Source organism: Epinephelus lanceolatus, chromosome 11 (assembly GCF_041903045.1).
Source record: "Epinephelus lanceolatus isolate andai-2023 chromosome 11, ASM4190304v1, whole genome shotgun sequence".
NCBI classification, from domain to species: domain Eukaryota; kingdom Metazoa; phylum Chordata; class Actinopteri; order Perciformes; family Serranidae; genus Epinephelus; species Epinephelus lanceolatus.
In genome coordinates, this window is record NC_135744.1 from 2,855,928 (window position 1) to 2,871,175 (window position 15,248).

At 41.1% G+C, this 15,248-nt stretch overlaps 1 protein-coding gene across 2 annotated transcripts in view; it reads right to left on the reverse strand.

Annotated features, from left to right (window-relative positions):
- LOC117271981 (glucose-6-phosphate exchanger SLC37A4-like) overlaps window positions 1-15,248 on the reverse strand; it is a 77,791-nt gene that overhangs the window by 41,992 nt on the left and 20,551 nt on the right. The gene's annotated exons all lie outside the window — the stretch shown is intronic.

Genomic DNA, 15,248 nt, shown 5'->3' on the forward strand with positions numbered 1-15,248 from the left:
ATAAATGAGGCATCCCTGAGAGCTCAATGCACTGCAAATTAATAAAACACATTTAACTAGACAACACAAAAAAATGAATAAACATTTTTACCAACATGGCAGCACATGGGAGCATTTAGAAAACATTCGCCAATTTGCTGATACGACAAGGCATTTACACTGTAAGAAACTCACAACACAATAGACAAAACAACAAAACTGCTTCCTGTGAATACTAAAAAGTGATGCACATGGCTGGGATATGCTTGGGGTACAGCCCAAGGTTTTAATTTGATATTTTTTCGCTCCTTAATCCTTCCTTGAACTGTAAGTCGTTCTGGTGCACCTTTTTTCGAAAACCATCCCAAAGCTCTTCTTCTTCTGCACTGAGGAACGTGGAGCAAGGAGGGATCTCTGAGGAGCGAGGATAGACAAGAGCAGCCTTCACGCAAGTCTTTAAACAGCCAAAACGCCCCGCAAACATTTAGCCCAATAAAAAAAGTACCTACAGATACTACTAATGAATAAATCACATAAGATCATTCTGCACCTTGAGACAGGACATATTATAGATTCAGAGTCTGTTAAACAGAGAGAAAACATTGTTCCTCTGTCAGTGATAACTGTGTGCCTTTATTAATAGTAGCTAGGGTTGCAGTGGTATACTGGTTTTAAGTGATAAAGTGATATGAAAGTTGACGGCTATCATACTGTGCACACAACCCTAACACTAGCAGTGCACATGTGACACAAACTCCATTGAAGTTACAGTCTCAACAGCTGTTAAAGACGACTGAAAGCTGATCCAGCTGTGATCAGCTGCCGCCATCATTAGATGATAGCCGTCGCTTCACCTGATGCTTTTGAACAAAGGATGTCTCATTTCTCGTAAAATATATTACATATTTCCTCAATTCTTCTATTCTCACATAGTTTCCTTGCGTTTCTCCTAAAGGCTCATTTATGCTCAGTGTTAGATACGGAGATGGGGTCTTGTGTCTGTAGCCTTTGCTCATTTTTTTTTTGTTTTTGTTTTTTTTTAAAAAGGTTCATTTATACTCCCTTTACATACAAAAACAGATGACTGTAATAACGGAAAAGTCAGTATCCTCATACTTCCATACATCCTTTATGTTGGCAAAGATACAGCCAACAGATGGCAATAGAAGGCGGAGTCAAAGGTTTAACACAACAACAAATGAGGCAACAGTGGAGGAGGTCATAATATTGTACCTTTAAACAGAGGCAGCGTTGTAGACGGTGGAGGTCTGTGAGGCCATTAAATAAATTGCAACATGTTGTGACAGCTGTTTTTTTTACTGATCTGCCTTGTCACCTGTTCACGCCCCGAACACACCCAGCTGCGCAGGGATTTGTTCCCGGTTCCCGCTTCCATTCAAGCACTCCCATTCATTCCCTGTTGGAACAGCTGATTTTCACTCGCCATTCATTCAGCAGGAGAGAGGAGCAGGAGAAGGAGACTGGCAGAGAAAGTGTGGTGTGACGATCGGCCGGAGCAAACAGCTCATAGTGCGAGTAATATTAAAAGTTAGGTCGTTTAAACCCTCGTTCTTCACCCGCCAGGGCCATCATCTTTATCATCCTCAGCATTACTGCCGCAGCGATCTCCGGATTTCCCCGTACACATCTCCCAAACAGCTGATCCCTTGCACACAATCCTGCAACCACGTCACCCTTGCCGCAAACCGTATCCCCAAACCAGACTGGACTGACGGTGTCAGTAAGTGGGGGGTGGGGGGTAACCTGACTTTTTTTTGCTCAAGGAGTTTTTTTTTGTTAAAGGTTGATGATATTTTTTGAACTGTACTGAAAGTAACTTCGTTGATGAACTGAATTTGATTTTTTTTTATTTTGATTCTTTGAACATTTGAAAGAGACTGAGTAAAAGGAAAAACCCAAAGTGGGATTTTGTGTTGGCTTGTTCTTTGTGTAGTGAACTTTGAGAATTGTTTATTTTTTGCCGGTGTTTGAAATATACATTAATATTAGGTTTGAAAATTATTTGTGTTGTGGTTTTCACATTCATTCAATGTAAGGGTGTTCATTTCAAGTGTTCATCCTTGTGTGACGTTTTTAAACAAACAGACAAACTGACTGACTAATCTTAAATGCCAGGAGAGAAACCTGGCTGGCACCCCGAAACAGATTTCAAAAGAAAGGAAATCAAGTCAAACCGTCACAATGTGGACGGAGGATCCTTTTCACTATATTCCTTTCCACCATTATTTAAATTTCTACATCATCTCCTACAGTCATATCACACTTGAACTAGGCTACACTGCCTCCATGATCTCAAGTGGTTCTGCTCAGTTTTGTCTATACCTGTAAACTTTAAGAAAGTGTTTTGATTTATTTATTTCAAACATTTAAAAAAAATAAAATATCTTGTAGAAAAAAAAACACACAGACAAAACAATTAATAATGAACAAACTGACATTGAAAAACATAAAGTAGTATTTCCTGTCCAAAAAGGAGTAGGAAGAAGCTACATGCTTGTCTAGTCCTACCCCTACTCTCACACTATACTAATCTATCACTAATCAAACTGTTACATACATACCCACTCCTTTGCATTTATAACCCCACATTTACATCACTTCACTTCTTTATACTTTATAGCCAATATTACCCCATATACAGTCAGGTCCATAATTATTTGGACAATGATACAGTTGTCATCATTTTTGGCTCTGTACACCACCACAATGGGTTTTAAATGAAACAATGAATACCTGCTTAAAGTGCAGACTCTCAGCTTTCATTTAAGGCTTTTTTCAAAAATGTAGTATGAACCGTGTAGGAATGACAACCATTTCTTCACACAGTCCCCCAACTTTAAGGGCTCATAAGTATTTGGACAAACTAACATAATCATCAATTAAACAATCAGTTTTAATACTTGGTTGCAAATCCTTTACAGTCAATGACTGCCTCAAGTGTTGGACACATAGGCATCATCAGATGCTGGGTTTCTTCCCTGGTGATGCTCTGCCAGCCCTTAACTGTAGCTGTCTGCACTTCCTGCTTGTGTTTTGGGTGTTTTGCCCTCAGTTTTGGCTTCAGCAAGAGAAACACATGCTCAATTGGATTCAGGTCAGATGATATGACTTGGCCATTGCAGAACATTCCACTTCTTTGCCTTAAAAATGTCTTTGGTTGCTTTTGCAGTATGCTTCAGGTCAATGTCCATCTGCATTGTGAAGCATCGTCCAATGAGTTTTGAAGCATTTGGTTGAATCTGAGCAGATAATGGTGCCCCAAACACTTCAGCTTTCATCCTGCTGCTCTTCTCAGCAGTCACATCATCAATAAATACAAGAGAACCAGTTCCACTGGCAGCCATACATGGCCATGACATAACAGTACCTCCACCATGCTTCACTGATGAGGTGGTGTGCTTTGGATCATGAGCAGTTCCTTCCCTTCTTCCTTCTCTTGTCTTCCCATCATTCTGGTAGTTGATCTTTGTTTTATCTGTCCATAGTATGCTGTTCCACAACTGTACAGGCTTTTTAGATGGTTTTTGACAAACTCTAATCTGGCCTTTCATTTTTAAGGCTAACCATTGGTTTGCATCTTGTGATAAACCCTCTGTATTTATTCTAGTGAAATCTTGTCTTGCTTACAAGAGCAGCAGGATGAAAGCTGAAGTGTTTGGGGCTACATTATCTGCTCAGATTCAACTAAATGCTTCAAAACTCATTGGACGATGCTTCACAGTGCAGTTGGACAATGACCTGAAGCATACTGCAAAAGCAACCAAAGACATTTTTAAGGCAAAGAAGTGGAATGTTCTGCAATGGCCAAGTCATATCATCTGACCTGAATCCAATTGAACATGCGTTTCTCTTGCTGAAGCCAAAACTGAGGGCAAAACACCCAAAACACAAGCAGGAAGTGCAGACGGCTGCAGTAAAGGGCTGGCAGAGCATCACCAGGGAAGAAACCCAGCATCTGGTGATGTCTATGTGTCCAACACTTGAGGGAGTCATGGACTGTAAAGGATTTGCAACCAAGTATTAAAACTGACTGTTTAATTGATGATTATGTTAGTTTGTCCAAATACTTATGAGCCCTTAAAGTTGGGGGACTGTGTGAAGAAATGGTTGTCATTCCTACACGGTTCATACTACATTTTTGAAAAAAGCCTTAAATGAAAGCTGAGAGTCTGCACTTTAAGCAGGTATTCATTGTTTCATTTAAAACCCACTGTGGTGGTGTACAGAGCCAAAATGATGACAACTGTATCATTGTCCAAATAATTAGGGACCTGACTGTATAATACAAACAGGAGAATACAAGATGATAAAAAACAAAACAAAAAACAACAGTATCACCCTGAGTGTGTTTTACCTTCCCTCTAATCATTTTTGTACCTTACGAAAATACTGTCTTTGTACCTCATTTTAAACTGTCTGTTATCTTTACTTTGTTTGATTTCTTCATCCAGTGCATTCCACAAAATCACCCCACAAATTGATAAGCACATACTTTTCAGAGTGGTGCAAAAACGACCTCAAATTTAATTTTCCTCTTAAGTTATACCCCCCCCCTGTCCAAGAACATGTTTTGTATGATGTTTATGTTTATTTATTCAGATCCCCATTAGCTACTGTTATTACAACAGCAGCTACTCTTCCTGGGGTCCCTATTAATTTTTTAACAATACTTCAGAACTGAGAAATACACAGATACATATCCATCACATTCATACTCACAATAAGACAATACATAACACAATATAACACAACACTAAGACACAACTAGAGCAATTTAAGTCTGTCTAATACATATGATTGTCACATAGCGGTGAGGTTTGTCTCGTTCTGGGTTTTTGTTTTGTGGCTTCCTGTTTTATTTTGAAAAGTAACTCTCCTCTCATTTCAGGTCACTTGCCCTTCCTCATGTGTCACTGGTCTGATCGTCTCCCCTGATTCCTGATTGTGTCCACCTGTTCCCCATTACCCTTATGTGTATTATAGTCTGCGTCTCCCTTTGTCCTGTGCCAGAGTGTCTCGCCCCAGCCTTTTTCCCACAGCCCTCGTCTCGTCCAAGTCGTGATCTCTTGTTGGTAATTCTGTATTCTTTTGCCTCTTTACGAGTGATTTTTTTGTTTGATAGTTTTATAGCGCAGCTCTGTCTCACAGTTTATGTTTATAGCCTTTTCTTTCCTCCGTTGGAGTGATCTTTTGTTTGGTAAGTTTCACAGCTCAGCCTGTAGTGTAGTTTTGTTTCATAGCTGTTTTGCTTTCCTCCGTTGGAGTGATTTTTTGTTGTACATTTTTCATAGCCTAGTTTTGTAGTGCAGTTAGATTGTAGTTTTCCTGTAGTGTAGTTTTGTTTCATAGCTGTTTTGTAGTATTTTAGAACAGTGGTAATAATCTGGAAACATAAATATTTTTCCATACTTTATTTTTCATTTTCCATACTTTTTAATACCTGGAAATGCCTGTACAGGAAAGGCCAAAGCAGACTCTACCTGCTGAGGCGGCTCAGGTCTTTTGGAGTGCAGGGGGCGCTCCTGAAGACCTTCTTTGACACTGTGGTGGCATCAGCCATCTTTTACGGAGTAGTCTGCTGGGGCAGCAGTGTCTCGGCTGCAGATAGGAAGAGACTGGACAAGCTGATCAAGAAGGCCAGCTCTGTCGTGGGATGCTCTCTGGACTCTGTGCAGGTGGTGGGAGAAAGGAGGATGACAGCCAAGCTGTCATCTCTGAGGACTAATGACTCCCATCCTCTGCAGGAGGAGATAAAAGCTCTGGCGAGCTCTTTCAGCGATAGACTGATTCACCCAAAGTGTGTGAAGGAACGCTATCGCAGGTCCTTCCTGCCTGCTGCTGTCAGGCTACATAACCAGCACTGCTCACAGTAGACTGCACCATGGACACTTTATTGACACTTTATTGACACTATGGACACTTTATGGACACCACAGCTGTCTGCTATTTTGCACATACAATCACTTGCACTAGATGTGCTCCCTTTATCCACTGCTCATTTTCATTCACTGCTGCTCATTATTATCCACTTCCTATTATTTTCATTATTATTATTATTGTTATTGTTATTTATCGCCGACTCTTGGATTTTTGTACTTATTTGCATGCCTAGTTATTTAAGTTTTTTAAGTCTAATTTTGAAATCTTTAATCTGACTCTTTTTCCTTGACTGTAACACTGGAATTTCTCAATTATGGGATCAATAAAGGTGTATCTTATCTTATCTTATCTTAAATTGATCAAATTTATTTCCATACTTTTCCATACTTCCCATACTTGCGTAGGAACCCTGTATATAGGTCCACAGTAGCTTATTATTATTATTGGGTCTTATAAGAGTGGGCTACAATGAGTACCGGGCCATCATGACACGGAATTGTGTGCGCTTTTACGCACACGGGTGTAGGTGATCACGGATATTTGATGTGGGAAAGATGTAGCCAGATGTATTACCTGTTTTAGATACATCGTTGTCTGTCCGTCCGTCCATCCATAGCACGAGTCATGTGCTACGGATGGCAATAAGTCGTTATCACGACATAACAGTGCACCAAAAAAAAAAAAAAAAAATACATGGCCGTTCTCGTCTTCCGTAGATTTGAGCTACCTGTAACCTTTTTGAATTATTTTCTTTTGTATTGGACCAGATCACTGAACAATAATCTATCTGTGATAACACTAATGCTTGCACTAATTGCTTAGTCAACTATCTAGGCATGTATTTCCTACAGTGTTTTATCACAGCCATTCTTCTTCCCATTTTTACCACCATTTGATCGATTTGGCTGTTCCAAGACATCTGACGATCAACAGTGATCCCTAATAATTTTGCTTCTGTTACTTGTTCAATATCTGTATCTCCTATAGTTATGTGCAAAATTGGTGCATGTTTTAATGACCGTTTTAAACTAAATATCATACATTTTGTCTTTTCAATATTAAGAACTAACTTATTTACTGTAATCCATTCTTCTACTAGCTTTAATTCTTCATTTAAAACCTTACCAAGTTCTCCAGGTGTATGTGCTGATGCATATAATGTAGAGTTGTCTGCATATACATCGCAACGGTGGAATAATTCAAAATTAAAGGTAAATCATTTGTAAAAATGGAAAACAAAAGCGGTCCTAAACAACTCCCTTGGGGCACTCCACAACTTACTGCTCTTACCTCAGAATAACTAACATTAAAATGAACAGTATATTTCCTGTGGGTGAGATAACTTTCAATCCATGCTGTAGCAGATGCTTCAAAACCATAACATTTTAGCTTATTCAATAACAACTTATGATCAAGTACATCAAATGCTGCACTCAAATCCAACAATACAGCAACAACTTTTTTCTCATCCATATTCGTCATTCAGTCATCCGTCATCTGAGTTAAAGCTGTAGCTGTAGAGTGCCCATTTTTATATGCATGCTGATACACAGTATTTAAATCATTTTAAAAAAAATACTTCTGTATTTGTTCATATACTATTTTCTCCATTACTTTACTTAAAGTGGGTAGTATGCTTATTGGTCAATTACTTTTTCATGAAAAAAGTTCCTTACTATTCATGGCTAGTGGAACAATTTTAGCAATTTTCCATTCAGAAGGACAAAGACACTTTTCTAAACTTAAATTAATGATATAAGAATTCAAATTTAAACTTGCATGATTTATTATTCATTATTCTGTTTTTTATTAACCTACTTGAAAGCCCATCTTCTCCATTTCTGAGATCCATATTATCGCATAAATCTTTAATTTTCTTACCAAAATAGTAACTCAAATAATTTGCAATGTCCATAGGTTTAGTAAGAAATTTTCCATCTGCTTCCAAAAAAGATGGTGTTGGTTTAACTTTTCTTCCCATTAATTCCCTCTTCCCATTCATTCCATACTTTTCTACTGTCTAATTTAGCATCTTTGATTGTGTTTTGATAGTAAATTCTTTTTTTCTTTTTGTTCAATTTTGTTACACAATTCCTCAATTTACGATATTTACACCACTGTGATGCATCACCTGATTTGATTGCTTCTGCCTTGGCTTGGTTTCTTTGCATCATATATTCTTTAAGTTCATGATCCAGCCATGGAGCCATAACACTTATCACAGTTTGCTTTCTCACAGGGGCATGTTTGTCAAGAACTGGTATTAACAAGTTAGTAAAAACATCCAAAGCCAAATCAGGATCTTTCTCCTGCAAAACCATTGACCAGTCAATATTGCTTACTTCACTATAGTAATTATTTCCATTAAAGTATTTAAAAGTTCTCTTTAATAGTATTTTTTGACCAGATTTTGAAACTTTTGTCCACCTTCCAATTGCAATTAGATTGTGGTCACTACAGCCTACCGGGATTGATATTGCTTTTGAACATAAATCAGCAACATTTGTAAATATTAAATCAATACAAGATGATGATTTTGAACCATCAGCTCTGCAACATATTTTAGTTGGCTTTGTAATAACTTGTGACAAATTACATGTATCTGCAAGAGAAAGCAACTTATTTCTGAGTGGACAATCTTTTGAGTTCCAGTTAATACTTAGATCTCCCAGGAAATAAATCTCATTATTTATATCACACACCCTATCTAACATTTCACATATTTGATCAAGATACATTATTGGTGCATTTGGAGGTCTGTAACAGCACCCAATAATTACTGGCTTTAGATGAGGTAGCTGAACTTGTAACCAGATTACTTACTTAGTTACTACTTACTTCTCCTAAACTTCTTAAATCATCCCTAACAATTACCAGTATTTGGCTCTGAACATAAATTGCTACTCCACCTCCATTTATATTCCTATATTTTCTGTAACAATTATATCCTTCTATATTCAATAAAGAGCTGTCTATTGTTGAATCCAAATGTGTTTCTGAAATCGCCAATATAGATTCTGTTCTCTGAGAATTTCTGAAATGTCTTGTATTTTATTTCTTAAACTGCAATTATTCAGATGAGCTATTCTTAAACTCCTTTTTGGTAATGAGAAATTAATTTGCATCATAACTTTAATTTAATCAATGAGTTTCATCACTTTCAGAGCCATCACATGAACAAGAGAAAGACAAACTAAACACATACAGACACGTACACACACAACATAATCCAGCCATACAGACATCCACACACATCCACACACCCATTTCACCCCCAGTTCAGTATTACACATGCAGCTGAAACTCAAAAAAAGCCACACCATCTCCCATTTTAACTCATATTCCTGATGGCCATCAACTTGCTTCTAAGAGCATACTTATTACTGAGAAACCTAAATTCAAATTCATTTCAACACGAAATCAACGTTCACCAGCAAAGTTCACAAAACAAACTTCAATACATTTATCATATAGTTAATTGTTGTAGTTTCTTCTCTCTCTCATTTATGTCCATACCTGGTGACAGGCGCCATTCCATTAAGTTCTTTTACCTGTTGTTTTGAAGTCCAGGTTCAGTCACCTGAAAGTTATAAGTTAAAATCAATGTAGCCAAATGAATGATGCCATGCTTCATACCTGGGCTCCTCAGTCTGTCTCTTACTTCACGAAAGCGGGTCTTCTTTATAGCCATATCCGACATCAAATCAGGAAAAATCTGAATCTTCATTCTACGAAACTCCAGCAGACCTTCCTTCCTCGAAATCCGTAAAATGTCCTCTCTCGCCATGTATCTCTGCATCTTCACATTCATTGCCCTGTTACCAGATTTCACCACAGGTCCAACTTGATGCGCAATCTCCACGTCTGGTTCCACCAGGAGTTTGTCTTTAAACAACTCCTTAAAAAGTGAGGACATGTAACTTGTAGGATTTCCTTTTCCGATGTCTTTGGTGAGGCCAAACACTCGTAAGCAGGGCGTAAAATTAACATTTTACCTCATCTGCCATTGGCTAGTGACCTTCAAAAATTATATTAACATATTTAACATATTTTTCACCAAGCAAATAAAAAAATTGTGCCTTACTTGATGAAAAATAATTGCCTTATGTTTTTAGTATGAAAATCCAACTTAAGGAAAATCCAACCCTGTCCTCTGTGTTTCTTTGGCGTGCTTGCGGCAAAGGCTGCAGTAGTAGTAGGCCTATCACGATACCGCAGCAAAAATGAGGCAGATGTGCCTTTTGTCATTTATAAAAAGATAAATCACTTTTCTATAATACATCAATGATATTTCAATGGAATAAATTACTTATTGACTTATTCATACTTCAAAAACAGCATCAATAAGTGATTAACATAGGGGGGATCAAAATAAAATAAAAATCAACCAGTCACCCTCCTCCCCTCCATAAGTCCCTCCATAAGTAAAGAACAGTCCCTAAAGTGCAGTGAGGTTTGTGGAAATGTGAATGGCTCGTTTCTCCTCTGACACGCCACATACCTGTGTACCGCCACGGTTCGGTTGTCCAGGTACTACTGGGCAGTCATGACACCAATGAAAGAGGAAATTACTGGACCTGGAGTTGGACTTAGTTGGAGACGGCCGGTAAGCCGTTATCTTGTGCCGCAGAGCCTCTGCCGTGTTCCTGTCTGTGACCCCCGTTCAACCCACAACCTCCAAGATTCACCTTTCCTTTCTGCTGCTGGTTGAAACGTGATAATAGGGGCGCCCCAGCGCCCACTCCACTAACTTGACGTGGAAATGAGCAGTAGTCTAGAAAACTGGCGAGTTTTTTTGTTGTTGTTGTTGTTTTGTTTTTTTTCGAGGGCGCTCATGCGCCCTCACATAGATTGCGCCCTGGGTGGTCGCCCACATTGCCCATAGCAAAAACCGTCCCTGGACACAGCTGGCAGAAATGGTCAAAGCACATAAAAAACCCACATGCAATTCAAAATTTTCCATCGGCCACTGGCAGGTGTGTGTTTTTGTTTTACACGCCGGTGGGTGTTAATTTTACGCCCTGCTCGTAAGTTGTATTTTCTGCTGTGGCTTTCCAACCGCTCAGCCCTTTCTTTGAGTTCATCATTTTCCTGGCAGAGCAGCTGATTAGCTGCTTTTGTAATCCGACTGTCCATATTGCATAATGCTTCTTCGACATCTCTGATTTTGCGGCTGCACACAGATATGTCCTCTTTAAGCTGCAGTTGCAGTTTGTCTATGACCACGCTGATTTCTTCTCTCATAATCATGCGAATTAATGCAGGCAATTCCTGTTGCTTGGTCTCTTGACCTGCCTCGTCCATTGTCGTCACCTGTTCAACAGTTTCACTCTCTTCTGTCTGCGCCTTTGTCTTCTTTGAAGGCATGACACGACAATCAAACGAGCAGTGTTAAACAACTTTCATTCTTAGCTGACATCGCTTAAATCCTTGTTGTAGCCGTATTTCAGACTCATTTTGTTGGAGCTTGGCATTCTTGGCATTTCCACCGTGTGCTCAGCTTCAGAGCATGCACATACAGACATACACACACCAATGATGTCAGGTAGTAAATTATTCCTTGCTTTGTACATGATTTGAGCAGTTTTAAAGCCCACCAGATCCATAAATTTCAGTTCATGTGACTTCAAAAACAGCTTATTAGCGTGTTCCCTATATCCAACGTTATTCGTATGGCTCTTTTTTGCAGTATGAATAATGGTTGTAGAGTGGTTTTGTAGGTTTCCCCAGACCTCAACACAATAATTTAAATATGGCAATATCAAAGAACAGTACAGTGTGCAAGTGTGCAGAAATACGGACAAAATGATGGCAGAATATGGGCAGATGGCTCCTTCAATCTCTGTCTTCGTATCTAAAGTCGAGCATAAATGAGCCCTCATGAATACTGAAGAAATGGAGCAGAACCACCTGAGATCATGGAGGCAATGTAGCGTAATATAATGTGCAGACAAGTTTTTCATGAATTCACAACACAAACTTTCTTGTCATAGCAGTTTAGTATCTGGAAATGCCTATCTTTAGATAAAGATTTTTTTTTTTCCATGTTGGTATTTGTGATGTTGTGTGATAGTCAGTTGACAGCCAGCGACCTTGTTATTTCCCCTCATCTCTCATAGGCTCAGGATAAAGTGGCATTCTGGAACTGCCGCTCAGTTTAGTCCAGTAGACTGTCAAATGTCAATGTCAAGTTGTTTGTTTGTTTTCATTTATTTAAATTCAGATTTTTTTTTTATATTTTTGTCGTATTTTTACTAATTTATTTCATTGTCCTCTACATTCATGTTTCTTGATTTCTCCAATACTTTGATTTAACTTTTAATTTCATTTCTCTTACTGTTTATGTTATGCACCACTAGGGTGAAGGTAGGTCATTTGGGACATCGGGCAAAAAGGGACAAATGAGGTTTTACATCTTGGGCTCTTTAAATAATAAAAGCCAAACAGCAAAGATATTATTGAATAGTTTCTACAAATGTGTTTTAAATTATACAATAAGCGGGCCAAGCGGAGCGCGGCAGCGGCAGTCATGGAGGCAAAAAATCGGGCGTGGGAGGAGTTCGGTGAGGCCATGGAGGAAGACTATCGATCGGCTCCAAAGAGGTTCTGGCAAACCGTCCGGTGCCTCAGGGGGGGAAGGCGGCAACTTGCTCACACTGTTTACAGTGGGGGCGGGGAGCTGCTGACGTCAACTGGGGACATTGTCGGGCGGTGGAAGGAATACTTTGAGGAGCTCCTCAATCCCACCAACACGTATTCCAGTGAGGAAACAGAGACGGGGGTCTCGGGGGCGGGTCGTCCAATTTCTGGGGCAGAAGTTGCTGAGGTAGTGAAACAACTCCGAGGCGGCGGAGCCCCGGGGGTGGATGAGATTCGTCCTGGATATCTCAAGGCTCTGGATGTTGTAGGGCTGTCCTGGCTGACACGCCTCTGCAACATTGCGTGGACATCAGGGGCAGTGCCTCTGGAGTGGCAGACCGGGGTGGTGGTCCCCATTTTCAAGAAAGGGGACCAGAGGGTGTGTTCCAACTACAGGGGGATCACACTCCTCAGCCTACCCGGTAAGGTCTACTCCAGGGTGCTGGAGAAGAGGGTCCAGTCGATAGTTGAACCTCAGATTGAGGAGGAGCAATGTGGTTTTCGTCCCGGACGCGGAACCGTGGACCAGCTCTTTACCCTCGCCAGGGTGCTGGAGGGGGCATGGGAGTTTGCCCAACCAGTCCACATGTGTTTTGTGGATTTGGAGAAGGCTTACGACCGTGTCCAGGGGCATCCTGTGGGGGGTGCTCCGGGAGTATGGGGTTGGTGGCCCCTTGCTAAGGGCCATCCAGTCCCTGTACCGAAGGAGCATGAGTCTAGTTCGCATGGCTGGCAGTAAGTCGGACCTGTTCCCGGTGAGGGTTGGACTCCGCCAAGGCTGCCCTTTGTCACCGGTTCTGTTCATAACTTTTATGGACAGAATTTCTAGGCGCAGCCGAGTGGTGGAGGGTGTCAGGTTCGGTGATGGGAGGATCTCGTCCCTGCTTTTTGCGGATGGCGTGGTCCTCCTAGCTCCATCAAACAGTGACCTCCAGCTCTCGCTGGGGCGGTTCGTGGCCGAGTGTGAAGCGGCTGGGATGAGAATCAGCACCTCCAAGTCTGAGGCCATGGTCCTCAGCTGGAAAAGGGTGGATTGCCCACTCCAGGTCAGGGGGGAGGTCCTTCCTCAGGTGGAGGAGTTTAAGTATCTCGGGATCTTGTTCACGAGTGACGGTAGGATGGTGCGGGAGATTGACAGGCGGATTGGGCAGCGTCAGCAGTGATGCAGGCGCTTAACCGGTCCGTTGTGGTGAAGAGGGAGCTTAGCCAGAAAGCAAAGCTCTCAATTTACCGGTCAATCTACGTTTCAACCCTCACCTATGGTCATGAGCTCTGGGTAGTGACCGAAAGAATGAGATCGTGAGTACAAGCGGCCGAAATGAGTTTCCTCTGCAGGGTGGCTGGGCTCAGCCTTAGGGATAGGGTGAGGAGCTCAGACATCCGGGAGGGACTCGGAGTAGAGCCGCTGCTCCTCCACATCGAGAGGAGCCAGTTGAGGTGGTTCGGGCATCTGGTAAGGATGCCTTCCGGACGCTTCCCTTGGGAGGTGTTTCGGGCATGTCCAACCGGGAGGAGACCTCAGGGCCGCCCCAGAACACGCTGGAGGGACTACATCACCCAGCTGGCCTGGGAACACCTCGGGGTTCCCGCGCAAGAGCTGACAGAAGTGGCTGGGGAGAGGACTGTCTGGGCTTCTTTGCTGAGGCTGCTGCCCCTGCGGCCCGGACCCGGATAAGCGGAGGACGACGACAATAATTTTTATAGGTATAAGATAACTAGCCCATACAGATCACCCATCCATTCTAATAATCTGGAGAACAAAATTTGTGTTTAAACTGTGTTTAAAGTAAACATAAGATGCTATATTATACATGTCAAAATATCATGAGAAAGATTTATTGCTTTTACTCAGGGTTTTTTCAAAAATATCCCTCCATTAGAATGGACGGTGGATCTGAGTGTCACTGGAAAATAAATAGGAAAATACAGTTTATACAGGGAAATACTGTTCTAATTTGATTTTCTAACTAAACAATTAGCTTATAATGCATCCTATTAACGATGTCAACAGAATAATCATCTCAGGAGGTTCAACATCCCGTTTTCTGGAGATACTTCAGAAATTAAGGATATTTTGAGTCATGATGATGAATACAATGCAAAATATATATGTTATATATTCAGGAGGCTGAGGCAGCTCTTAGGCATGCAGAGATTGTAGGTAATGTTCAGTTTGGCCAGGGAGGCCTGGGGCTTGGCTCAGGCAAACCGGTATGGAATACAGCAGGTCTCAAAGATAAAAGAAAGCTGGTCGTGGAACAGATACGTAGACAGGAGGAGATATTAAGGGGTGCAAAGGTAGTGGCCCAGACTAAACAGGGACAGTGGCTGAATTGGGAAAGTGTAGAGAAGAGGAAGCTTAGTTGGAGGGACCTGTGGAGTATGGAGGAGAATCGTATTAGATTCCTGGTAGGGGCTACATACGATGTGTTACCAACCCCCCAGAACCTAAAACTGTGGTTAAATGGGGACCCATCATGCCCATTGTGTTCAGGTACCGCAACCTTAAAGCATATTTTGTCAGGCTGTAAAGTTAGCTTGTCACAAGGCCGATATACATGGCGACATAACCAGGTGTTGAAATGTTTAGCTGCAGACATCGAAGGGAAACGAAGACAGGTGAATTCAGAAGGTGTTAAGGATATCTCCTTTAACCTTAGCTTATATTGTAGTTATGCTATGTAGCACGTGAAATACAGTACGGTGAATGCTAGGAAAGGTAGTATCAG